This window comes from Hyla sarda, chromosome 4, assembly GCF_029499605.1.
Source record: "Hyla sarda isolate aHylSar1 chromosome 4, aHylSar1.hap1, whole genome shotgun sequence".
In the NCBI taxonomy this organism is placed as follows: domain Eukaryota; kingdom Metazoa; phylum Chordata; class Amphibia; order Anura; family Hylidae; genus Hyla; species Hyla sarda.
In genome coordinates, this window is record NC_079192.1 from 55,424,785 (window position 1) to 55,452,668 (window position 27,884).

The window sequence follows — 27,884 nt, forward strand, 5'->3', positions numbered from 1 at the left end:
AGATTTTACTAGGTAACGAAATTCTTCTGCAGGAATATAAGCCCATATGGACAGGATCCCATCTTGCATTGCATATTATGGAGGTCCTGACATGACCTAAATAGCTTGTTCTACCTCGTCCCAGAGATTCCTTACATCAATAAGATCTGGGAACAGTAAGGACCAAGAAAGCAAGGAAATCTCGCGGTTGTGTTCCTATAACTAATCCATGACTATACAAACCTTGTGGCACAGTGTATTGTCCTGCTGAGAGTGGCACAGTATACAGCTGCCATGAAAGGATAAACTTGGGCGGCTAAAATGCATAGATGAGGTCTACTGTCCAAATTTCCATCCACAGGTATCAGAGGACCCAGGGTGTACCAAGAAAACCTTCCCCACAACATCACCACCAGCCTTAGCTGCTCACACCCGACAGGAAGGGCTCATCGATTCACGCTGCTTGTGTAGAATTCTGCATCAGAGCTCTGGATTCATCTCACCAGGCAGTGGCTTTCTTGCCCCTTTCATTTTTTACAGGTCTCTTTGAAAATGAAAGCAGCGATCTGATTGGTTGCTATGGGCAACTGGGCAACTTTTCCTCTGGACTGGACAGGTTTTGATAAATCTCCCCCCTGTTTCCACCCCTTTTGTTGAGAAGCTGTTTCTTTCCACAGGTTGCCCTTTTGCTGGATGTTTTTTCTCTATACCGTATTTTTCGCCTTATAAGACGCACCTCCGTATAAGACGCACCCAATTTTAAAGGTGAAAAATCTAGAAAAGATTCTGACCCAAATACAATGTAAAGTATAGGACAGTGATCTTCAACCTGCGGACCTCCAAATGTTGTAAAACTACAACTCCCGGCATGCCCGGACAGACGTTGGCTGTCCGGGCATGCCAGGAGTTGTAGTTTTGCAACATCTGGAGGTCCGCAGGCTGAAGACCACTGGTATAGGAGGTAGTACTCACGTATCCCCGCCGCTCCGGACCCGTCACTGCTTGTCACCGCTACTCTGAATGTCGCCCTCAATCACTGTCGCCGCATCCCCAGGGTGTCCCCGTCACTCCGGAACATCTCTGCTCGCTCTCCGTCGCCGCCATCACGTTGCTACGCACGCCGCTCCTATTGGATGACGGGACGGCGTGCGCGACGACGTGATGACGTCGAAGGAGAGCGCCGGCCATGCAGGGGATCCCAGCATGGAGCAGACACCGAGGAGGCAGGTAAGGTCCCTCCCGGTGTCCTGTAAGCTGTTCGGGACACCGCGATTTCACCGCGGCGGTCCCGAACAGCCCGACTGAAAAGCCGGGTTAGTGTCACTTTCGCTTCAGACACGACGGTCAGCTTTGATCGCCGCGTCTGAAGGGTTAATACAGGGCATCACCGCGATCGGTGATGTCCTGTATTAGCCGCAGGTCCCGGCCGTTGATGGCCGCAGGGACCGCCGCGATATGACATGTATTTGCTGTATAAGATGCACCAAATTTTCCCCCCCAGTTTTGGGGAAGAAAAAGTGCGTCTTATACGGCAAAAAATACAGTACACTCCAAACTGTTGCTTGAGTAAACCCAACTTGTTTATTTTTAATGTCCCAGTAGTAGAATTCTGAATGATTTTTCTTTATAACTGATGAGTTGTTGAGAAGTTTAGTTGTTCTTTTCTGTCTGACCACAGTGCTCTCTGCTGACACCTCTGTCCGTGTCAGGAACTGTCCCGAGCAGGAACAAATCCCCATAGCAAACCTCTCCTGCTCCGGACAGTTCCTGATACGGACAGAGGTGTCAGGAGAGAGCACTGTGGTTAGACTCGAAAGAACTAGACAACTTCCTCTGTAGCATACAGCAGTTGATAAGTACTGGAAGGATTAAGATTTTTTAATGGAAGTAATTTACAAATCTGTACAAAACTCAGGTTCTATTCACATCTGCACTGGGCTTCTTCATAACAGACTGTTTCTTCTGCAGGTAGAGCTGTTTTTTATCAAAAGAATGGACTTCTCAGTAGAATCTGACAGACCCCTTTTCTAGGTCACTGGGGTTGGTCAAGGGCCACTGGTGTCTATCGTGCGACAGATCTGAAAGTATATTGTATATATTTTGCTTCTTACAGAACAGTCATTGACAGGGAAAACTTGCTAGTGGTGAGTGCTCCTAAGTGCCTCCGCACCAGGACCACCTATGACCACTGAAGTGTGGAATACCATCATACTGTTATTAAATAAAAACCACTATACACAGCCCAATATCACTAATAATACCATAAGACAAATAATACCACATGGCCACTACAATAACTACCACCATACTGAAACTGAATAAAAACCACTGTACACAGACCAATATTTCCATACAGTGCCCATATAGTGGCAGATATCAACTCTTGCTCTGCAGACCATATAAGTAATTACAGTGCAGTGACTCACCAGAGTTGTTCTCTCTCCTTTTCTACTCTAACTGTCCCACACACCCATAAAGACTTTTTCCAACCAAGACTCCTCTCTGCGGAATGAGACAAAAATCTGTAGGCTCTGCACTTTTCCCAACTTATCCCCAACCATGGAGCCCCAAATATTGTCTCCTTTGGTGCCCTGAAAGGTAAGAGTGAGCATGTAAGCGGGTTAGGGGGGAGGTGTAGGTGGAATGGGTGGGGAGATTTCCCACTATTAGCTAGATAATCCAGTTGTTAAGTCATTTACCCGATTAGGTAGATGCCTTCAGTAGTTAAGCAATTTCCCCACATTAGGTAGATGACCTTAGAAGGTAGTCAATATACCCCATTACGTAAAGGCCTCCAGTAGGAGGGAATTCCTTTCCCCATTAGATAGATGCCCCCCAGTAGGTAGGTACTTTTGCTTAGACAGGTCCCCTCCCCCCCCCTAATTCAGTATATACCCCCATTAGACAGGCCCGAATTAGGTATATCCCCCATTAGACAAATCTCCACCATTAGGTCCCCACCCCTCGCCAACATAAAAAAAAACAAAAAACTCTCCCTTCTGTCTGCTACTTTCTCCCTGCCAGCAGCAGTGAAGGAATTCTCCTGCAGGATACGCACAATAATGTCTTTTCATTGTGCACAGCAGAAGTCCCGAGCCGCTGTAGTAGAGTACAGGAGCAGGAGGACTTGACTACCTGCTCCTTTATAATACCTACATTCTAGACATCACTACTCGTTTTACATTCTTAGGGGCGCAAAATATGACCTGATATCATCTGATCATCAAACTTTGCTCCCCTAAAAAAAAAAATGTAATCAGGGAAGCTGCCCCCTTTACAATCCCCATGCTATACAATTGAAATAAAGTATTTCCAATATGCACTGAGTGGTCATGTTATTGTCCTTTCCTGATTGGAGCGTCTTTGCATGGATTAGGCCCATTACCCTGGGGTGCAGCATAAAATGAAGTAAACATGTTTTATTTCACTCTATTTCAGTGTGAATCACGTTAAATTGGGAGATCTGAGTGGCTTGGAATAGGCCTGGTCAATGATGTTAGACTAGCCGGGAACAGGATTTCAAGACTGTCAACCTTGTGGGGTTTTCTTTATTTCACATTTTCTACATATAACTATTTTAGAAAGGACCCTGGTATGGAGTGGATGACTCACCCATCTCTGAGTATAACAATAACTTGTATATGAACATTTCTGCTTTTAAAAGATCCCTTGCTTAGGGTCTTGCGGGTTGAACACTGCCAAAAAATTATTTTTCTTTTTAAAATGAAATTAATGTCATTCGAGAACCCAACTGCATAGCTAGGAGATAGGGAAAAGGGCATGTCACTGAGAAGAGCTTTCTAACATTAAAATGTTTTTTAAAAGATGCACATACCTGAACTAAATCACAGATGTTATTATTTCTTTCCAATCTATACATAAATTGATGAGCCATCACATTATGGGTAAGGTCACATGTAGCATATACCCAACATATTTCACGCTGTGTTGCGGGAAATACTCTGCATTTTCTCCTATGAGCAGACACACAGGGCTACACATGGCAGCCCTGTGTGTGCAGTGAAATTTGGAGGGGAGGGCCAATGCGCTGACGGGACTTTGACATGGGGACCTGCCTCTAAACCTCACACACAGGGCAGCCGTGGGTAGCCCTGGATGTCTGCTCATAAGAGAATATGCAGCCTATTTATCGCATGACTCTACCCTAAAGAGGTTTCTTCCCAACAAAAACAATCACCATCAATCCGCAACTAACAGCCTGAAGAAGATAGGTAAGTTCATTGCTTGGCTATCTTTGTTAGGTCCATAGAGCTGAATGGAGCAACCGCAAGGCATTCTGACTAGACTGTGGCTATGTATCCCCATATGTATTGCAGCATGTTGCAATATACTGCCTCTTCTGACACCTTTTTACTATAGCTAGCAGAAACTTTTTTTTTTTTTTAGCAATTTGCTCTCCTAGAGCTCTTATATGGGATCAGGCCAAATGGACTAGCCTTCACTCTCTACGAGCATCAATAAGCCTTGTGCATGCATAACCCTAGTAACTCCTAGTACATAGCCGTCAAGCCTCCTCCCATAGACATGACTGGAGGGGGTGTGATGGCTATGGTCGCTTGTCATCAAGCACAGAGAGGAGTTCCCTCCATGCATCGGATGACTTGGATGCCGTGCCGGAGTTCGTGTGGGGGCCCCAGCGGCCAGACCCCCCGTGATCAGCCATTTTATCTGCTATTCTTTGGATAGGGGATAATATGTTTAGGGGTGGAGTACCCTTTTAAAGCGGAACTCCGGTACTTAACTTATCCTCTATCCACAGGGCAGCATGACCTGACAGACAGCATATACGCAGTTATACATCAAGGAGACGATGAAAGAAAGGATGCACTCACCCGGGAATCTTGATAGCAGAATACCTTTATTCAGGAATCGGTACAACACATAGGCGGGTAGGCGCAGAGGAGCAACCTCGCAGCGACAGGCTGTTTCCTGCGCACAAGGCGCACTTCTTCGGCCGATATCGGATTGCACCCCCGGGTACTACTGCAACACTGTACTTGCAATTTTAACTTATTAAGGGGTTTTATTTGACCCAGCGAGTTCATGTCACAGGTCACACACCACTGCAAGACAGAGCATGGCAACAAGCCTCAATATAGTTACTCTCAACAAGGTCTCTTCCTGGGAAAGATTTTAGAACAGAGTGGGTTCTCAAGATTTGCTCTTTTGAAGAAGCACAAATAACATGGGCAATGTTGAAGACCGCAGATGTAGTTTTTAGCCAAGGAAACTTAGGGCAGAAGATAAGGGACACATCATGCTTATTTCCCTTCTAGATCAGAAGATGTCGAGCATTGCCATCAGCTTAGAACTGGCAAAAACCAGTAGGACCCAGGCACACCCAGCTGCTGTTTGGAAAAGTCTGGCCAGAAATGGTCTTCATTGACAAATTGTGGTCAAAAAGCCATACCTTTGATGTGCAAGCAAGGCCAAATGACTCAAATATGCTCAAAAACATATTAATTAAGGTACAGAATATGGCAGCAGGTGCTCTGGACTGATGAGTATTAGGCTATGTTCACACGGCAGAATATCCGCCCAGAAAATTTCCGGCCAGACATTCCACAGACAGCCTGTGCCAGCAGAACTTGCCCGCACTAGGATCGCTCGGAAATTAGCCATCTCCATAGATGGCAATGCATTCCTGAGAGGAATCCGCAGAAAGAATTGACCTGTCTATTCTTTGTGGATGCCGGAATCAGGATTTCCATGGCAGAAACATCTAGCATGGAAATTCCCGGATGTGCACAGTGCAGCAGAATCCCATTAAAATCAATCGGACTCTGCTATAGCAGAATGTCAATGCAAATTGTTTTTGCAGAATTCCGCACGAACATTCCACTGTGTGAACATGGCCTAATGATGAGTGTCTCCAGGCCACAGTGAAGCATGGGGAAGGTTCCTTGCAATATTGGGGCTGCATTTTAGTATACAGTTAGGGATTTGGTCAGGAGCAATGTTGTCCTCAATGCTGAGAACTACAGACAGTTATTTATCCATCATGTAATACCATGAGGGACGTATCTGGACAATGACCCCAAACATACAGTAAGTGTCATTAAGAACTATCTTCAGCTTAACCCCTTAAGGACCGAGGGTTTTTCCATTTTTGCATTTTCGTTTTTTCCTCCTTGCCTTTAAAAAAATCATAACTCTTTCAATTTTGCACCTAAAAATCCATATGATGGCTTATTTTTTGCACCACCAATTCTACTTTGTAGAAGGAAGTCAGTCATTTTGCCCAAAAATCTACAGCGAAACGGAAAAAAAATCATTGTGAGACAAAATCGGAAAAAAAAAACGCTGTTTGTACATTTTTGGGGCTTCCGTTTCTACGTAGTATGTTTTTCGGTAAAAATGACACCTTATCTTTATTCTGCTGGTCCATACGGTTAAAATGATACCCTACTTATATAGGTTTGATTTTGTCGTACTTCTGGAAAAAATTATAACTACATGCAGGAAAATTAATACGTTTAAAAATGTAATCTTCTGACCCCTATAACTTTTTTATTTTTCCGTGTATGGGGCAGTATGAGGGCTCATCTTTTGCTCCGTGATCTGAAGTTTTTAGCGGTACCAGTTTTGCATTGATAGGACTTATTGATCATGATATAAAAAGGGACCAAAAATGCACTATTTTGGACTTTTTTTGCGCATACGCCATTGACCGTGCGGTTTAATTAACGATACATTTTTATAATTCGGACATTTCCGTACGCGGCGATACCACATATGTTTATTTTTATTTTCTCTATCGGCTCCATTGGGGGACACAGACCGTGGGTGTATGCTGTTGTCTCTAGGAGGTGTGACACTATGGCAACAAGAGAAGTCGGCTCCTCCCAGCAGGATATACCCGCCTCCAGGCCCTGAGGTAATCAGTTTAAGCTTAGTGTCTAAGGAGGTGGACATGGTCTGGATTTCTCCAGACCAGGTCTTATGTTTTATTATTTTCCTAGTTAGGGATGTTAGTTTTTTATACCTTTTTCTTCCATGTTTTCAGGTGGGGATTCAGGAACTGCGGCTCACTGTTTCCCCATTGCGAGTAAGGGGGCACAGACATTGCGTATATGCGCTGTTCACCCCCTCTCGCCAACGGTCAGCGCCTGGGGTTGTACCTCATGGGTCCGGGTCACCCTATCTCCTTGCTTGCCTCGCTTGCACATGGTAGCCCGGCATGATGCAGGTGATAAAGCTGGCTGAAGACTTCATAGGAAGACTTCATGAGGTAAGTTCTTCTGACTGAGGTGAGTATATTTCCCTTTGTCCTTAGGTGCAGATTTGCAACAGCTGGAGACCCTCAGTTTTTGGCCCACTTTTCTCATGGGTCTAATGGGGCTGGCCTGGACAGGGGGTCTTTTATTACTGAGGGGAGCAGTGGCAGTTTGGATGGGGCACAACTCTCTACACTTTTTTCATATATACTGTGTGTGTGTGTGTGGAACGTCTGTGTGTGTGTTTTTTACATTGAAGCGGCTGACAGTCGCGGCGTTCTCTATGCGGGCGCTCTGAGCGCCGGTTTACTTTCACTTCGGCAGCAGCTGCTGCCGGCGGCGTCTAGTCCGCTCAGTTCCCCGCGAGCGCACATGCAAGCCATTACAGACTTCTTGTTAATGCTTCGGCGGCCCGATGCGCTTTAGCTCCGCCACCAGGGCCGCCGAGGCTTCTCTGGGCGCGAACTGTACACCATTCAGCGCTGTGCGCGCGATTGGTGGCAGGAGCCAATCAGTGGTGCCCCCTGCTCCTAACACGCCCCTCACTTGCTATTGGCTGGCATTTCTCCTCTTTGACAGCCCGAAGACCACCACGGGTTCGAGTCCCGGGGTGGGACAGAGTGTTACAGTTTTGTGGTTTAATTTTTTAAATAGGCCCATTGTGGTCTTTGGGGATCTCAAGGCATGTGAAACAGTAAGATAAGCAGACTGTATCAGCAGTGAAATGGAACACAGTCTTGGGTGAGAGAGGCCCAGAACGGCCTCCCTTTAAACAGTTAACTGGAGTATTAGCCGCTCCTTTACTCTGTCAATACTGTAACTTTAAACTGTCTGGTTCTGCTGAACCACTTGTTCTGCCTGCTCCACTGCTCCCCCAGACCCCCCTGCTACTCCACCCCAGTTGTTCTTCCCGACCCCGTGGGTTTGGCCGCCCCTACAGCCTGGGTTCCCTCCCTCTCCCAGTCTATATCCGACTTGGCTCAGGTCTCCCATTATGTGGTGACTGCCTTGGAGAGGCCCTCCCTACACCGGCCCTCCGGAGGGTCCCGCTCTCCCCCTATTCTGACACTCTCGCAGCATCATAGGGGTGTGTCATCTGACTCATCCCCCAAGTCTTCTGGCAGGCACGGGCGCTCCCCTCGCAGGCATCTCCCCATTACTCCGACCTGTAGCAAGCATCGCTCCTCTAGAGAATGCTCCCAGGGTCGCCGCTCTGGCTCTCCAGACCCGCGTACCAGGTCAGTCTCCCTCTCTCTTACAGGGCCACCTCACACGTTCCCATTCACCTGTGGATGAGGTTTCTGATTTGGCCTCCGACTCAGAGGACCTCACAGATGTGCCTGATGTGGTGTACTCACGCTGAATTTTACACCCTGCGGGTATCCGCCTGAAGTCACCCTGACAAGAAGTTTGAGGAAACGAAGAAGGTTCAAGCGCGGTATTCCTTCGCCAAGGACCTCATTGCTTGGTGGACCTCCTCTCCAACTGTGGATCCGCCAGTCTCCCGCCTCTCTAAGGCACCTACTCGGCCGTTGGCTGATGCAGCTGCCTTCAAGAATCCAGCGGACATGAAGGGGGATATTTTGGCAATCTCTGCCCTTGAGGCAGCAGGTTTTTCCTGCTTTTGCTTCTGCCTGGGTGTCAAAGGCCCTTTTTAGTATGGTCTTCCAACTCCACCAGGGTAGTCTTCAAGATCCCTCCGGAGGATTTATTTAATCTAGCTCTCCGATGCTCTGCAGCCGGAGATTTTTCTGTGTTCCGCTTCCATGTGCAGCCACTGTGCTGCCTTTACCACAAGCTACCTGGTAGCCACCGTCCCTTCATGTGGCTTTAAGCCTGGAATGTGGACGCCACCTTCAGGAAGTGAGAGGACGGGCGGAAAAAGAGTTCTTTATTACCTCTGGTAAGACTCACAGAACCGCTACCCGTCGTAAGTTCTCCTTCCGGTTCTGCGGACCTTTGGTACCAACAAAGGGTACCAACAAAGGGTCCAGCCAGGCGCCTTCATGGGAAGAGGGCTCCTCTTTCCGATCCCATTCCTCCCGGAGGTCGGCTATCCGTTCCGGTCGTTTGGCGGCCCCATCAGGCCCCGTAGGCCTTCCTCGCCCTGAAGGGTCGCCCCCACCCGCTGACCTCTCTCGGGTGGTTAGTCGCCCCTTACCCTCCGGGATGCCTGGACCTGCAACTTCAGGGGAACGTTTTCGAGGTTTATCCCAACCTCTCTGTGGTCTCCAAGAAAGGCGTTTCTGATCGCCCAGTCTTGGTTCTCGAGTATCTCAGCCAGCATCTTGCGTTCCCATCCCGAATCACTTCAGTTGGATGGTCATATCCTGGAGAGTCTTAGTCTCAACCTCCAGACCTTGTCTCACTTCGGTTGGATGGTCTTTTGGGACAAGCCCAACCGCTCTCCTGGGACTCCAGTTATATGCAGACTCTGCCGACTCTTTTCAAGAGTCTGATGCCTACGGCTCCCTGCTCCAGTTTCCATTCGCTTTTGCATGGATGTCCTGGGTCGATTGGCGGTGGCCGTGGAGGCCGTACCATTTGCCCAGTTTCATGACCGACCTCTTCAACTGGTGATTTTCTTCAGGTGTGACAGGTCTCCATTGTCTTTCGGCCGCAAGATCATCCTCTCTCGTCAGTCTTGTTGGTCCCTTCTATGGCGGCTTTGTTTTCCCCCTCATTCAGGGGTGTTCCTTCCTGTCCATCCCTGCCAGTCAGTCAAGGTGTTTTCAGGGACCGCCCGGTCTGGGGTCTTGGCCCCCCCGTGAAACTTTTTCCCCTTCAACATTTTGGGGCCTAGGGCAATTCTTTCTTTGCTTGCTTCTTGGGACTTTCCCTCCTGGGTGGAACTCAGGTTTCCGGCCATCTCAGTTATCTTCAGTCTGGCCGTCCCTGGGATGTGACCTTCTTGGCCGGTCCTCAGTCGTCCAAGGCACTGGTCCCTACATCCAGGGGTGTTTGCTGTGATCTGCAAACCCTGGGGCGCTCCAGGCGTGGACCTCTGCTGGTCCCGGAGCGTTCCTCTCTCTTGGTCCAGCCTTGCCCTACCTTGTCTGTCTATTTGGTGGTCGGGCTTTGCCCTACCTTATTTGTTTCTTCTCTTTCTTCTCTTTTCTGGTTCTTGAGGAAACTCTCAGTGGGACGTTTCCGCCATTCTAGTGGCCCAGTCTGGGGCCGGCGGGCGTGGTACGTCGTCATGGTCAGGCTCCTGAACGACTTAACGTTGCGCTTTCCCGATCGTCCAGACCTCCTATCTCAGGTCTCCTGTGCCACCCCTATTACCGTCCCGGCTTTGACGGCGTGGCGGTTGAGACCACGGTTTTGAGAACCGCGGTTTCTCTTCCCAAGTCATTCGCACCATCGTCAAGGCTCATAAGTCCTCTTCAGCAAAAATGTACCGCTGTACCTGGCGGTCTTATTTTAGTTGGTGTGAAGCTCAGGTCTTGTGTCCTGTTACCTTTTCGGTTTCCCGTCATCTCTCTTTCTTGCAGTCGTGATTGGAACTGGGGTTGTCTCTCAGTTCCCTTAACGACGCAGGACGTATATTTACGCCCTGCGCCGGCTCCCGCGATATGAAGCGGGATCGCGCCGCGATCCTGCATCATATCGCGTCGGTCCCGGCGCTCATCAGCCGGGATCCGCGGCTAATACCACACATCGCCGATCGCGACGATGTGCGGTATTAACCCTTTAGAAGCGCCGCTTCTAAAGTGAAACTGAAAGTGACCCGGCTGCTCAGTCGGGCTGTTCGGGACCGCCGCAGTTAAATCGCGGCGTCCCGAACAGCTGATCGGACATCGGGAGGGCCCTTACATGCCTCCTCGGTGTCCGATTGGCGAATGACTGCTCTGTGCCTGAGATCCAGGCAGGAGCAGTCAAGCGCCGATAATGCTGATCACAGGCGTGTTAATACACACTAGTGATCAGCATAGGAGATCAGTGTGTGCAGTGTTATAGGTCCCTATGGGACCTATAACACTGCAAAAAAATATGTTAAAAAAAAGTGTTAATAAAGGTCATTTAACCCCTTCCCTAATAAAAGTTTGAATTACCCCCCTTTTCCCATAAAAAAAATAACAGTGTAAAAAAAAAAAAAATAAACATATGTGGTATCGCCGCGTGCGTAAATGTCCGAACTATAAAAATATATCATTAATTAAACCGCACGGTCAATGGCGTACGCGCAAAAAAATTCCAAAGTCCAAAAAAGCGTATTTTGGTCACTTTTTATACCATAAAAAAAATGAATAAAAAGTGATCAAAAAGTCAGATCAAAACAAAAATCATACTGATAAAAACTTCAGATCACGGCGCAAAAAATGAGTCCTCATACCGCCCTGTACGTGGAAAAATAAAAAAGTTATAGGGGTCAGAAGATGACATTTTTAAACGTATAAATTTTCCTGCATGTAGTTATGATTTTTTCCAGAAGTGCGACAAAATCAAACCTATATAAGTAGGGTATCATTTTAACCATATGGACCTACAGAATAATGATAAGGTGTAATTTTTACCGAAATATGCACTGCGTAGAAACGGAAGCCCCCAAAAGTTACAAAATGGCGTTTTTTTTCGATTTTGTCGCACAATGATTTTTTTTTCCTTTTCGCCGTGCATTTTTGGGTAAAATGACTAATGTCACTGCAAAGTAGAATTGGCGACGCAAAAATAAGCCATAATATGGATTTTTAGGTGGAAAATTGAAAGGGTTATGATTTTTAAAAGGTAAGGAGGAAAAAACGAAAGTGCAAAAACAGAAAAACCCTGAGTCCTTAAGGGGTTAAAGGGGTACTCCGGTGGTTAATTTTTTTGACTATATGGCATCTTCTTTGTAAGTTTTGTTTTTTTGCAATATACATGTGTTATATGTTTTGGCAGCATGTGTGTGTTTTTCTTACCTGTTTGTTGGGCAGGAAGTTCTGTAGTTCTGAGTGTTTTCTTTTACTGATGTCCACAGTTCTGAGTCTGTTGTGGACAAGATGTCACAGCTTTGTTTTTTTTTTCCCCCTCTGTCTGCATGAGAGGAATAAGCCACGCCCCCTCATCTCATCCAGAGTACACAGCTCCTCACCTCCCCTCCCCTGCTCTGTATTCTAAGGACGCAGGTCTGCACAGGAGAAGGACCTCACAGAGAAGATAAGTGTTATCTGAAGGAGAGGATGAGAAGGTGCACGGGCTGGGGATGTATGGACTGCAGGGGAATAAAGCTCATACTGGGGATGATCTCTATGGGGGAGATTTATCAAAACCCGTGCAGAGGAAAATTTGCCCAGTTGCCCATAGCAACCAATCAGATTGCTTCTTTCATTTTTCACAGGCCTTCATAAAAATGAAAGCAGCAAGATGATTTGTTGCTATGGGCAACTGGGCAAGTTTTCCTCTGCACAGGTTTTGATAAATCTCCCCTATATGTGAAGGGGGGGGGGGGGGGACTCCTGAATGACACATGCTGGGAGTTGTAGTCCCTGTTGTGTGTGTATGACAGTGTATCCCAACCAAGGCTGATTATTATATGTGTGTATGCTAGTGTTTACAAACCAGTGTGCCTCCAGCTGTTGCAAAACTTTGGGCATGCTGACAGACTTTGGGCTTGCTGGGAGTTGTAGATTTGCAACAGCTGGAGGTAAACTGGTTGGGAAACACTGTTCTAGCCTATTCAGCATACACATCATGTTACACCAGTGTTTCCCAACCAGTGTGCCTCCAGCTGTTGCAAAACTACAACTCCTAGCATGCCCAAAGGCTGTCAGGGCATGCTGGGAGTTGTAGTTTTGCAACACTTGGAGGCACCCTGGTTGGGAAACACTGGTGTATGCCCTACAGAGGTGTGGTGAACTACAATCCCCAGTTATACCACAGACTGAAGACTCCTGAATGACACATGCTGGGAGTTGTAGTCCCTTTTGTGTGTGTATGACAGTGTATCCCAACCAAGGCTGATTACATTAGTGTGATGTGTATAAGGGGGCTGACCAGGGGAAAAAGTAGGGTGGGTAAAAGGCGGAACAAACAAACAAAAAAAAAAAAAAGGAGCCGCCCCAATCCAGCAAGGCATGTGGCATGCTGGGATTTGCAGTTTTCAGCACAGCAAGAAACAGGAAATAGAAGCAAAGATAGGAAAACAAAGTGGGGGATAAAAAGACAACAAAGAACGGAAATAGAGTCGCCTAAACAACAAGAATAGAAATGAAACAAAACAAACAGGGTAAGTCAGAAATGGAAAAACACGTTGACCACCGGAGTACCCCTTTAACCCCTTAAGGACTCAGGGTTTTTCCGTTTTTTCACTTTCGTTTTTTTCCTCCTTACCTTCTAAAAATCATAACCCTTTAAATTTTCCACCTAAAAATCCATATTATGGCTTATTTTTTGCGTCACCAATTCTACTTTCCATTGACATTAGTCATTTTACCCAAAAATTCACGGCGAAATGGAAAAAAAAATCATTGTGCGACAAAATCGAAGAAAAAAACGCCATTTTGTAACTTTTGGGGGCTTCCGTTTCTACGCAGTGCTTATTTCAGTAAAAATGACACCTTATCATTATTCTGTATGTCCATACGGTTAAAATGATACCCTACTTATATAGGTTTGATTTGTCGTACTTCTGGAAAAAATCATAGCTACATGCAGGAAAATTTATATGTTTAAAAATGTCATCTTCTGACCCCTATAACTTTTTTCTTTTTCCACGTACAGGGCGGTATGAGAGCTCATTTTTTGCGCCATGAACTGAACTTTTAACGCTATTATTTTTGTTTTGATCGGACTTTTTGATCACTTTTTATTTATTTTTTAATGGTATAAAAAGTGACCAAAATACGCTTTTTTGGACTTTGGAATTTTTATACGTGTACGCCATTGACCGTGCGGTTTAATTAATGATATATTTTTATAGTTAGGACATTTACGCACGCGGCGATACCACATATGTTTATTTTTATTTTTTATTTACACTGTTTTATTTTTTTTATGGGAAAAGGGGGGTGATTCAAACTTTTAATAAATGACCTTTATTAACACTTTTTTTTTAACTTTTTTTTTTGTAGTGTTATAGGTCCCATAGGGACCTATAACACTGCACACACTGATCTTCTACACAGATCACAGGCGTGTATTAACACGCCTGTGATCAGTGTTATCGGTGCTTGACTGCTCCTGCCTGGATCTCAGGCACGGAGCAGTCATTCGCCAATCGGACAACGAGGAGGCAGGTGAGGGCCCTCCCGGTGTCCTGTAAGCTGTTCGGGACGCCACGATTTCACCGCTGCGGTCCCGAACAGCCCGACTGACTAGCCGGGATACGTTCACTTCCGCTTTAGAAGCGGCGGTCAGCTTTAACCGCACATTGCCGCGATCGGCGAGGTGTGGTATTAGCCGCGGGTCCCGGCCGTTGATGAGCGCCGGGACCGACGCGATGTGATGCGGGGTCGCAGCGCGACTCCGCTTCATATCGCGGGAGCCGGCGCAGGACGTAAATATACGTCCTACCTCGTTAAGGGGTTAAAGGGGTACTCCGGTAAAAAACTTTTTTTTTGTTTTTTTAAATCAACTGGTGGCAGAAAGTTAAACAGATTTGTAAATTACTTCTATTAAAAAATCTTAATCCTTCCTGTACTTATTAGCTGCTGAATAATACAGTGGAAATTCTTTTCTTTTTGAAACACAGAGCTGTCTGCTGACATCATGAGCACAGTGCTCTCTGCTGACATCTCTGTCCATTTTAGGAACTGTCCAGAGTAAAAGGAAATCCCCATAGAAAACATATGCTGTTCTGGACAGTTCCTAAAATGGGCAGAGATGTCAGCAGAGAGCACTGTGCTCATGATGTCAGCAGACAGCTCTGTGTTTCAAAAAGAAAAGAATTTCCGCTGTAGTATTCAGCAGCTAATAAGTACAGGAAGGATTAAGATTTTTTAATAGAAGTAATTTACAAATCTGTTTAACTTTCTGGCACCAGTTGATTTAAAAAAAAAAAAATTTTCACTGGAGTACTCCTTTAACTCCTTAACCCCTTAAGGACAATGGACGTACTCCTACGCCCCGGTTTCCGAGTCCTTAAGGACCGAGGACGTAGGAGTACGTCCTGTCCATTCCCGGCCCCCCGCCGCTAGCCGGAGGGGAGCCGGTGCCCGATGCCTGCTGAAATCGTTCAGCAGGCATCGCGGCATATCGCCCAGGGGGGTCATTATGCCCCCCCATGTCGCAGATCGCTGGACAATTCAGTCCAGCGATCTGCGGCGATTCCGGGTCAATCGGGTCTCCAGTGACCCGGTGACCCGGAATTACTGGCTGATCGGGGCCGTCAGAGACGGCCCCGAACAGCCAGAGCCTGCAGGGGTGAGGTGGCACTGGTGCCACCTCACGATCGCCCTGATTCGTCGGTCGGATTCCCGGCCGACCAATCAGGGCGCCTGCTGCGGGTGTCACTCCCGCACCCACTCCGCCCCTCTTCCGGTGGACGTGAGCGGGTGCGGAAAGACGACCCCCGGTGCTGGGGACCCCGATCCCCGGCGTTAATGTTGGGATCGGGGCCCCAGGAGCGACGACGGCGGCGGCGGCGGGACTGACCTGCAGCGTCGATCAGCAGCAGCAGGAGGTGAGTGACAGCCTCCTGCTGTTGCTTAGCAACAGCTCCCAGCATGCAAAAAGGGCATGCTGGGAGCTGTAGTTATGCAACAGGAGGAGGCAGACCACCACAACTCCCAGCATTCCCTTATGGGCATGCTGGGACTTATGGTTTTGCAACAGCTGGAGGCACATTCTTTCTATGGAAAAGTGTACCTTCAGCTGTTGTGTAACTACAACTCCCAGCTTGCACAAACAGCTAAAGTGCATGCTGGGAGTTGTAGTGGTGCATCTGCTGGTTGCATAACTACAACTCCCAGCATGCCCGTTGGCTGTCGGTGACTGCTGAGAGTTGTAGTTTTGCAACAGCTGAAGGCACACTGAGTTGAGTAGCAAACCTGTGTGTCTCCAGCTGTTGCATAACTACAATCCCCAGCATCCCCAGCCAAAGTAGTATGCCTCCCGCTGTTGCATAACTACAACACCCAGCATGCCCTTCCGCTGTCCGTACATGCTGGGGGTTGTAGCTTTTGCAACAGCTGAAGGCACACTGGTTGCAAAACACTGAGTTTGTTGCCAAACTCTGTGTTTCACAACCAGTGTGCCTCCAGCTGTTGCAAAACTACAACTCCCAGCATGCACTGATAGACCGTACATGCTGGGAGTTGTAGTTTTGCAACAGCTGGATGTTCCCCCCCCCCCCCCCCCCCAATGTGAATGTACAGGGTACACTCACATGGGCGGAGGATTACAGTAAGTATCCGGCTGCAAGTTTGAGCTGCGGCAAATTTTCTGCTGCAGCTCAAACTGCCAGCGAGAAACTACTGTGAACCCCCCGCCCGTGCGACTATACCCTAAAAACACTACACTAACACAAAATAAAATAAAAAGTAAAAAACACTACATATACACATACCCCTACACAGCCCCCCTCCCCAATAAAAATGAAAAACGTCTGGTACGCCACTGTTTCCAAAACGGAGCATCCAGCTGTTGCAAAACTACAACTCCCAGCAATCACTTATAGACCCTACATGCTGGGAGTTGTAGTTTTGCAACAGCTGGATGTTTCTCCCCCCTCCAATGTGAACGTACAGGGTACACTCACATGGGCGGAGGATTACAGTAAGTATCCGGCTGCAAGTTTGAGCTGCGGCAAATTTTTTGCCGCAGCTCAAACTGCCAGCGAGAAACTACTGTGAACCCCCGCCCATGTGACTGTACCCTAAAAACACTACACTACACTACACTAACACAAAATAAAATAAAAAGTAAAAAACACTACATATACACATTCCCCTACACAGCCCCCCTCCCCAATAAAAATGAAAAATGTCTGGTACACCACTGTTTCCAAAACGGAGCCTCCAGCTGTTGCAAAACAACTACTCCCAGTATTACCAGACAGCCACTGACTGTCCAGGCATGCTGGGACTTTTACAACAGCTGGAGGCACCCTGTTTGGGAATCACTGGCGTAGAATACCCCTATGTCCACCCCTATGCAAGTCCCTAATTTAGGCCTCAAATGCTCATGGCGCTCTCACTTTGGAGCCCTGTCGTATTTCAAGGCAACAGTTTAGGGCCACATATGGGGTATCGCCGTACTCGGGAGAAATTGGGCTTCAAATTTTGGGGGGTATTTTCTGCTATTACCCTTTTTAAAAATGTAAAAATTTTGGGAAACCAAGCATTTTAGGTAAAAAAAATTTTTTTTTTTACATATGCAAAAGTCGTGAAACACGTGTAGGGTATTAAGGTTCACTTTATCCCTTGTTACGTTCCCCGAGGGGTCTAGTTTCCAAAATGGTATGCCATGTGGTTTTTTTTTGCGGTTCTGGCACCATAGGGGCTTCCTAAATGCGGCATGCCCCCAGAGCAAAATTTGCTTTCAAAAAGCCAAATGTGACTCCTTCTCTTCTGAGACCTGTAGTGCGCCAACAGAGCACTTTTCACCCCCATATGGGGTGTTTTCTGAATCGGGAGAAATTGGGCTTCAAATTTTGGGGGGTATTTTCTGCTATTATCCTTTTTAAAAATGTAAAATTTTTGGGAAACCAAGCATTTTAGGTAAAACATTATTATTATTTTTTTTTACATATGCAAAAGTCGTGAATCACCTGTGGGGTATTAAGGTTCACTCTACCCCTTGTTATGTTCCCCGAGGGGTCTAGTTTCCAAAATGGTATGCCATGTTTTTTTTTTTTGCTGTCCTGGCACCATAGGGGCTTCCTAAAGGTGACATGCCCCCCAAAAACCATTTGACGCTCCTTCCCTTCTGAGCCCTCTACTGCGCCCGCCGAACAATTAACATAGACATATGAGGTAGGTGCTTACTCGAGAGAAATTGGGTTTCAAATACAAGTAAAAATTTTCTTCTTTCTACCAATTGCAAAAATTCAAAAATTGGGTCTACAAGAACATGCGAGTGTAAAAAATGAAGATTGTGAATTTTCTCCTTCACTTTTCTGCTATTCCTGTGAAAGACCTAAAGGGTTAATACACTTATTGAATGTCATTTTGAATACTTTGGGGGGGTGTAGTTTTTATAATGGGGTCATTAATGGGGTATTTCTAATATGAAGACCGTTCAAATCCACTTCAAACCTGAACTGGTCCATGAAAAATAGCGAGTTTGAAAATTTTGTGAAAAATTTCCAAATTGCTGCTGAACTTTCAAGCCCTCTGGGGTCTTCCAAAAGTAAAAACTCATTAATTTTATGATGCAAATATAAAGTAGACATATTGTATATGTGAACCCAAAAATGTTTTATTTTGAATATCCATTTTCCTTACAAGCAGAGAGCTTCAAAGTTAGAAAAATGCAAAATTTTCATTTTTTTCATCAAATTTGGGGATTTTTCACCAAGAAAGGATGCAAGTTACCAAAAAATAGAGTAGAAGTAGAATATGTCACGAAAAAACAATCTCGGAATCAGAATGATAACTAAAAGCATTCCAGAGTTATTAATGTTTAAAATGACAGTGGTCAGAATTGCAAAAAACGCTCCGGTCCTTAAGGTGTAAAATGGCCTGGTCCTTAACCCCTTAAGGACGCAGGACGTAAATGTACGTCCTGGTGAGGTGGTACTTAACGCACCAGGACGTACATTTACGTCCTAAGCATAACCGCGGGCATCGGAGCGATGCCCGTGTCATGCGCGGCTGATCCCGGCTGCTGATCGCAGCCAGGGACCCGCCGGCAATGGCCGACGCCCGCGATCTCGCGGGCGTCCGCCATTAACCCCTCAGGTGTCGGGATCAATACAGATCCCGGCATCTGCGGCAGTTCGCCATTTAAATGAACGATCGGATCGCCCGCAGCGCTGCTGCGGGGATCCGATCATTCATAACGCCACACGGAGGTCCCCTCTCCTTCCTCCGTGCGGCTCCCGGCGTCTCCTGCTCTGGTCTGTGATCGAGCAGACCAGAGCAGAAGATGACCGATAATACTGATCTGTTCTATGTCCTATACATAGAACAGATCAGTATTAGCAATCATGGTATTGCTATGAATAGTCCCCTATGGGGACTATTCAAGTGTAAAAAAAAAATGTAAAAAAATGTAAAAGTAAAAGTAAAAAAAAAAGTGAAAAATCCCCTCCCCCAATAAAAAAGTAAAACGTCCGTTTTTTCCTATTTTACCCCCAAAAAGCGTAAAAAACATTTTTTATAGACATATTTGGTATCGCCGCGTGCGTAAATGTCCGAACTATTAAAATAAAATGTTAATGATCCCGTACGGTGAACGGCGTGAACGAAAAAAAATTTAAAAAGTCCAAAATTCCTACTTTTTTAATACATTTTATTAAAAAAAAAATTATAAAAAATGTATTAAAAGTTTTTTATATGCAAATGTGGTATAAAAAAAAAGTACAGATCATGGCGCAAAAAATGAGCCCCCATACCGCCGCTTATACGGAAAAATTAAAAAGTTATAGGTCATCAAAATAAAGGGATTATAAACGTACTAATTTGGTTAAAAAGTTTGTGATTTTTTTTAAGCGCAACAAGAATATAAAAGTATATAATAATGGATATCATTTTAATCGTATTGACCCTCAGAATAAAGAACACATGTCATTTTTACCAGAAATTGTACGGCGTGAAAACAAAACCTTCCAAAATTAGCAAAATTGCGTTTTTCGTTTTAATTTCCCCACAAAAATAGTGTTTTTTGGTTGCGCCATACATTTTATGATATAATGAGTGATGTCATTACAAAGGACAACTGGTCGCGCAAAAAACAAGCCCTCATACTAGTCTGTGGATGAAAATATAAAAGAGTTATGATTTTTAGAAGGCGAGGAGGAAAAAATGAAAACGTAAAAATTCAATTGTCTGAGTCCTTAAGGCCAAAATGGGCTGAGTCCTTAAGGGGTTAAGGGGTTAAGGACACCGCCCATTTTCCCTTAGGATACAGCCAATTTTAATTTTTGTGGTTTTTTTTTTCCTCCTTGCTTTTAAGAGTCAAAACTTTTATCTTTTTTGCGCGACCAATTTCATTTTGTAATGAGACCTTTCATTTTACCATAAAATGTATGGGGCAACAAAAAAATATTATTTGTGGGGGGAAATTGAAAACATAACAACAATTTTGCATCTTTTGGGATGGTTTTATTTTTACGCAGTGCACTTTACAGTAAAAATGATGTGATCCTTATTCTGTGGGTCAATATGATTTAAATGATACCCATGTTTATATGCTTTTATATTACTGTACTGCTTTTAGTTAAAGTCAAACCTTTTAACCCCTAGAGGACACAGGACGTACCTGAATGCCCTGGCTGCCTGGAGATCTCAGGGGGGTCCCAGCAGCCGAACCCCAAACAATCAGACATCTTATTCCCTATCCTTTGTGTTACGCCGAGCGCTCCGGGTCCCTGCTCCTCCCCGGAGCGCTCGCAGCGTTCCCCTCTCTGTAGCGCCCCGGTCAGACCCGCTGACCGGGAGCGCTGCACTGACACTGCCGGCGGGGATGCAATTTGCATAGCGGGACGCGGCCGCTCGCAAATCGCATCCCAAGCTACTTACCTGTCCCCGGCTGTCACGTCCTGGCGCGCGCAGCTCCTCTCTAGGGCGCGCGCGTGCCAGCTCTCTAAGATTTAAAGGGCCAGTGCACCACTGATTGGTGCCTGGCCCAATCACTGTAATTAACTCCCACCTGCTCCACGCCTTTATAACCTCACTTCCCCTTCCCTGCATTGCCGGATCTTGTTGCCCTTGTGCCTAGAGAAAGCGTTTCCTGTGATTGCCATACCAGTGTTTCCAGACCTTCTGCCGTTACCATTGACTACGAACCTTGCCGCCTGCCCTGACCTTCTGCTACGTCTGACCTCGCCTCTGTCTAGTCCTTCTGTCCCACGTCTTCTCAGCAGTCAGCGAGGTTGAGCCGTTACCGGTGGACACGACCTGGTTGCTACCGCCGCTGCAAGACCATCCCGCTTTGCGGCGGGCTCTGGTGAATACCAGTAGCAGCTTAGACCCGGTCCACCGGTACGGTCCACGCCAATCCCTCGCTGTCACAGAGGATCCACATCCAGCCTGCCGAATCCTAACACTTTGGATAGGGGATAAGATGTCTAGGGACGAGGTACTCCTTTAAGCACACAGCAAGCTTCATTCATTTTTCTATTCACAGACCCATATGAAGCTTTATTCTGCGTGACTAATTGTACTTTGTAAAGACACCAATCACTTTATCAGAAAAATATTATTTTGTGGAGAAATTGAAAAGTAAAACGCATTTTTGCAAACTAATAACCCTGATCAATGCTATGCTATGGCATAGCATTGAACAGTGTATGCAATTCAAGGATTGCATGTTAAAGTCCCCTATGTGGACAAAAAATTGTGTTAAAAAAAAAGTTAATAAATGTGAATTAACCACTTTCCTAATAAGTTTGAATCACCACCCTTTTCCCATTTAAAAAAAATATGTAAACAAAAATAAACATAAACATATGTGGTATTGCCGCGTGCGTAAATGTCTGAACTATAAAAATGTAACATTACTTTAACTGCACGGTCAATGGCCTATACATAAAAAAATACCAAAATTGCTCATTTTGGTCACTTTGTATACCCTTCATAAAAAAATATGAAAAAACCCTGAGTTCTTAAGGGGTTAAAAAAAAAAAAACTCAAACTTTTTAAGCAAAATTTGTATGTTTAAAATTCACCTATTTTGACCCCTATAACTTTTTTATTTTTTAATGTACAAATGAGGGCTATTTTTTTTGCACTGTGATCTGTAGTTTTTATTATCTATATTTTTTTCTATATATGACTTTTTTTTAACACTTTCTGTGATCTGATGTCACCAAAAAGTATAAATTTTGGATACACTTTTTTATATATATATATATTTTTTTTTTACATTTACAACATTCACCGTACAAGATCAATAATATTATGTTTTAATAGTTCGGACACTTACGCATGTGGCAATACCAAATATATTAACTTTTTTTTTTTTTTACACCTTTTTTTGGGTTAAAAACAGAAAAAGTGGGGTTGTTTTTTTTATTGGGGAAGTGCTTATTTACATTTTAAATAAACTTTTATTTTCCTACAAACTTTACATTTTTCTGTCCCATTAGGGGAATATTTGTAGCAATTCCTCAGCAATTACTAATCATGTACAGGACGTAAATGTTCTGGTGCATTAAGTACCAGGGCACCAGGATGTACATTTAAATTGGTGCTCCGTTGGAAAACATTTAAAAAAAAAAAAATCAACTGGTGCCAGAAAGTTAAACAGATTTGTAATTTAAAAATCTTCATCCTTCCAGTATTTATCAGCTGCTGTATGCTACAGAGGAAGTTCTTTTCTTTTTAAATGTATTTCCAGTCTGACCACAGTGCTTTCTGCTGACACCTCTGTCCATGTCAGAAACTATCCAGAGCAGGAGAGGTTTACTATGGGGATTTGCTCCTACTCTAGACAGTTCCTAAAATGGACAGAGGTGTCAGCAGAGAGCACTGTGAAAAGACAGAAAGGAAATTCAAAAAGAAATGAACTTCATGTGGAGCATGCAGCAGGATTAAGGAGTAAGATTTACCGAAGTTATTTACAATTTTTTTTAAATATATAGAAGGCTCACTTTCTTCTTGTACACTACTAACTGAGCAAACCACCTGACACCTATACCCAAGGTGTCCAAAAAATACCAAGATAAAATAGGATATGTGGTGCTGTAGTCCATATAACTTTTGAGCACCACATATCCTATTTTGGATATGTGGAACCAGTTTTCCAGCGGAGTACCCCTTTAAGTCCAATGTCCTTAAGGGGTTTATTATCCAGTATGGTTAACGTCGTAAATTTAAGAAGATACAAAAGTCCAAAATTTCTGATTTTTTTATTACATCACGTCCCAAACAAAAATAAATAAAAAGTGAGCAAAAGTTAAAAACTACAGCTCTCTGCGCAAAAAAATGAGCCCTTATACAGCCCTGTATACAAAAAAATACCTTCTGAAAGTTGCCAAATTGCTGTTTTCTGTTTAATTTACCCCCCACAAATAATATTGTTCAGTGGCGTGTACATTTTATGGCAAAATAAAGGTGTCATTACAAAGTACAATTGGTTGAGGAGAAAATCAAAGAGTTATGGCTTTTAGAAGGTGAGGATGAAAAAAACATAACGGAAAAATAAAAATGTCCTCAAGACCAAAATGGGCTGTGTGCTTAAGGGGTTAAGCACAATAAGTATGTTTAAAATTGCTGTATTTGACCCCTATAACTTTTTTTTATTTTTCCATATACAGGGCTGTGTGAGGGCTCATTTTCTGCTCCTTGATGTATAGTTTTTAATAAGCATTATTGACTTTTTGATCACTTTTTATTCCATTTGTTCTGAAATGTGATGTGACCAAAGATAAGTGATTTTGGACTTTTTTTTTTTTATGTTTACTCCATTCCTTGCTTGTCAGCCGGGGGCATGTTATAGACCCTCACTGCACAGAGCCCTGTTTGTCCTAAGTGTACAGAGCCCTGCTTGTCCTCAGTGTACAGAGCCCTGCTTGTCCTCAGTGCACAGAGCCCTGCTTGTCCTCAGTGCACAGAGCCCTGCTTGTCCTCAGTGTACAGAGCCCTGCTTGTCCTAAGTGTACAGAACCCCACTTGTCCTAAGTGTACAGAGTCCCGCTTGTCCTCAGTGCACAGAGCCCCGCTTGTCCTCAGTGCACAGAGCCCTGCTTGTCCTCAATGTACAGAGCCCTGCTTGTCCTCAGTGTACAGAGCCCTGCTTGTCCTCAGTGTACAGAGCCCTGCTTGTCCTCAGTGTACAGAGCTCTGCTTGTCCTCAGTGTACAGAGCCCTGCTTGTCCTCAGTGTACAGAGCCCTGCTTGTCCTCAGTGTACAGAGTGCCGCTTGTCCTCAGTGTACAGAGCCCTGCTTGTCCTCAGTGTACAGAGCCATTCTTGTCCTCCGTGTACAGAGCCCCGCTTGTCCTCCGTGTACAGAGCCCCGCTTGTCCTCTGTGTACAGAGCCCCGCTTGTCCTCCGTGTACAGAGCCCCGCTTGTCCTCAGTGTACAGAGCCCCGCTTGTCCTCAGTGTACAGAGCCCCGCTTGTCCTCAGTGTACAGAGCCCCGCTTGTCCTCAGTGTACAGACCCTCGCTTGTCCTCAGTGTACAGAGCCCTGCTTGTCCTCAGTGTACAGAGCCCTGCTTTTCCTCATTGTACAGAGCCCTGCTTGTCCTCAGTGTACAGAGCCCCGCTTGTCCTCAGTGTACAGAGCCTCGCTTGTCCTCCGTGCACAGAGCCCCGCTTGTCCGCCCACACTTCCTGTATTTGGTCTCCTCACAGACACACAGGCAATAGCTTGTAGGGACAAAAATATACACATTGTTTAACAATGTATATTACAAATATACATATAATGGTATTATCTACATTATATTAAAGGTTTTTGTTAACAACGGTACACTGTCCCCATAGGGGACTTTTACATGCAATCTTCAGCTTGCTAAAACTGAATAATATTATGCTATGTGTTATAAGCAATCTACTGATGAGGCAGGCTCTGTAACCAGATCAGACCTGGGACCCGCACAGAGCAGGTGAGCAGACTTCCAGAGGGCATCCAAATCTATCAAACCTCCTTATCCATGTTACAGGGTAAATGTACACCCTGGTGCTTTAAGTCTATTTATGTCCATTGTGGGAGATTTATTAAAACCTATGCAGAGGACAAGTTAACCAGTTGTCCAAAGCAACCAATTAATGTCTTTTTTTTCTTTTTAAAAATTAAAGGAGTAATCTGATTGGTTGCTATGGGCAACTGGTGAACGTTTCTTCTGCACAGGTTGATAATTTCCCCCTATTGCCCTTAAGGGATTAAAAAAGAACAGGAAGTGCTGATATGACCCCCACAGAGCCCTGATCTCAACATCAGCACCATCAAGAGACAGAATAATGTGAACAAGCCAACATCCAAAGAAGATCTATGCCAGTGGTTTTCAACCTTTTTCGCGACTGTACCCCCAAAGGGTGAAAGTATGTCCGCGGGTAGCCCTCGCGCGGAACTTACGCACAAGGGGTACCCGCGGACAGAATAAGTCATAAAATTACTTATTTTCAAAATGGCGTGTGCTTACCTTTATACTAATGCGATATTAAATCCCCTTGTGCCATTATCCCCCCTCCCTCTGATCCCCTTTTGCCCCCCCCCCCATCTTAATCCTCTTGTGCCATTATTATCTGATATGGCAAAAGGGAATCAGAGAGAGGGGGGAATAACAGCACAAGGGGATAATGATGAAGGGGGGGGGGATAACAGCACAAGGGGATAAAGATGAAGGGGGGGATAACAGCACATGGGGATAAAGACGAAGGGGGGGGATAGCAGCACAAGGGGATAAAGATGAAGGGGGGGATAACAGCACAAGGGGATAAAGACGAAGGGGGGGAATAATGGCACAAGGGGATTAAGATGAAGGGGGAATAATGGCATAATGGCAAAGGGAAATAATCCCCCTGTGCCATAATTCTCCCCTCCCTCAGATCCCCTTTTGCTATTATTCCCCCCCCCCCTCCATCTTAATGCCCTTGTGCCATTATTTCTCCCCCCATCCCCCCCCTCCGATCCCCCTGGGCTAATACATATATACATCCACAATAACAATCTCCCCCCATCCCTCCTTTTTTTTAACATTACCTGGCCTGTTCGGGTATACGGCGCTCCCCGAGTCCCGTTCAGCTGGGCCGCACAGAAGGGTGATGTCCTCCTGCGCTGTGCGGCACCTCCGCGCAACATCAGGGGACGTCACACGTCTGCCTGGCAACCACGCAGCTCCCGTAAAGTAGCCGCGTCCAGAGCTGCGGCCGCGGTACTTTACAGAGAGCGGCCATTACCCGCTCTGCGCTGACAAATACTGGCCAATGCATGGCCAGTATTTGTCAGCGCATTGCGTATCCCCGCACAACTGGTTGAGAACTCCTGATCTATGCTAAGGCTACTTTCACACTATAAACTAGGGTCTGTTACAAATGGACATTAAGGTTTTGTTTCACTTTGTCTGCCATTAAAGGAGATATCCAGCGGTGAAAAATGTATCCTCTATACTAAGGATAGGGGATAAGTTTCAGATTGGGGGGGTCCGACCACTGGGGCCCCCCGCAATCTCCTGTACGGGGCCCCGACAGCCCGCGGGAAGGGGGTGTGTTGACCACAGCACGAAGCGGCGGCTGAAACGCCCCCACAATACAACTCTATGGCAGAGCCAGCATTTGGCAATCTCCGGCTCTGCCATAGCGCTGTATTGAGGGGGTGTGTCGGCCGTCGCTTCGTGCGGTGGTCAACACGCGCTATCTGGCCAGCGAGCCTGGCCACCCTACAGAGAGATTACGGGGGGCCCCAGCGGTCGGACCTCCCGCGATCTGAAACTTATCCCCTATCTTTAGGATAAGGGATAAGTTTTTCACCACTGGACTACCCCTTTAATGTCCGTTTTTGTACCGGAGCCTAACGGGAGTCATAACGGCACAGAGGATCCCATTCACTTGAATGGGATTCTCTGACATCCGTTATGACTCCCGTTATTCCGCTGGAAGATAGCGGGAGAAAAAGACGTCGCAAGCACAAATTTTTCTCCCACTATCCTCGAACGGGCGTCACATTGCCGGGCACAAACGGCAGTGTGAAAGGAGCCTTAGTTCTCCAAGATGTTTGGAACAGCCTCCCTGTCAAGTTCTTTCAAAAACTGTGTGTAAGTATCTAGAAGAACTGAAGGGCTGTCACACTAAATATTGATTTGATTTAGATTTCTTTTCTGTTATTTCACTTTGGATTTTGTTAATTGGTACAAATGAACTATTAACACTTCTATTTTTAAAAACATTCTTACTTTCCAGCATTTTTACCACACTTGTCTTAAATTTTTCCACAGTACAGTATATGTTGAGGTGCGCATAGAGAAATATACCCAGTATAAACCTCTGAAGGGAAAAAAAAGATAAATAGAGCATAATAAAAATAATAACAGAGTGAAACTGCACTTCTGTATTACAACTAATGGGGGATCCAGCAGGGGACTTTAACCCCTTCCCGCCCTATAAAATATATTTACATCATGGGCGGGAATACATCAATGCAAAATGAGGTATATTTAGGTCCTGCAGCATTAACTGTTTGTGAAGAACTGTGCTCAAATGTATTCCCTATTTAAAGGATAGGGGATAAGTGTCAGCTTGTGGTGGGTCCAACCACTTGGACCCCCCTCCTGAAATCTCTTACCCAGCGTCTTGGCTCTCCTCCTGCAAGGAGCGGGGGTCGGCATGTGCTCTACATTCATCTCTATGGGATAGCAGAATCGCTGTACAGTACCTAGGTATCTCCAGCTCTACCATAGAGATGCATGGAGGGGGCATGTTGACCACAGCTCCGTGCAGGAGTAGAGGGGCCCGTACAGGAAATCGCACCGCAGGGGGTCCCAGCAGTCAGACCCCCACGATCTGACACTTATCCCCTATCCTTTGGATAGGGGAAATAGATTTTAAAGCTGGACTACTCCTTTTACCATTCACGGCATCTAAAGGAGGAAAATGACATTTGTCGGGGGAATGTGTGCTCCCTGTGTACATGTTTTA

The 27,884-nt window shown here is 45.6% G+C and overlaps 1 long non-coding RNA gene across 7 annotated transcripts in view; it reads right to left on the reverse strand.

The window, feature by feature from the left end:
* LOC130367961 (uncharacterized) overlaps nt 1–27,884 on the reverse strand; it is an 86,535-nt gene that overhangs the window by 5,448 nt on the left and 53,203 nt on the right. The gene's annotated exons all lie outside the window — the stretch shown is intronic.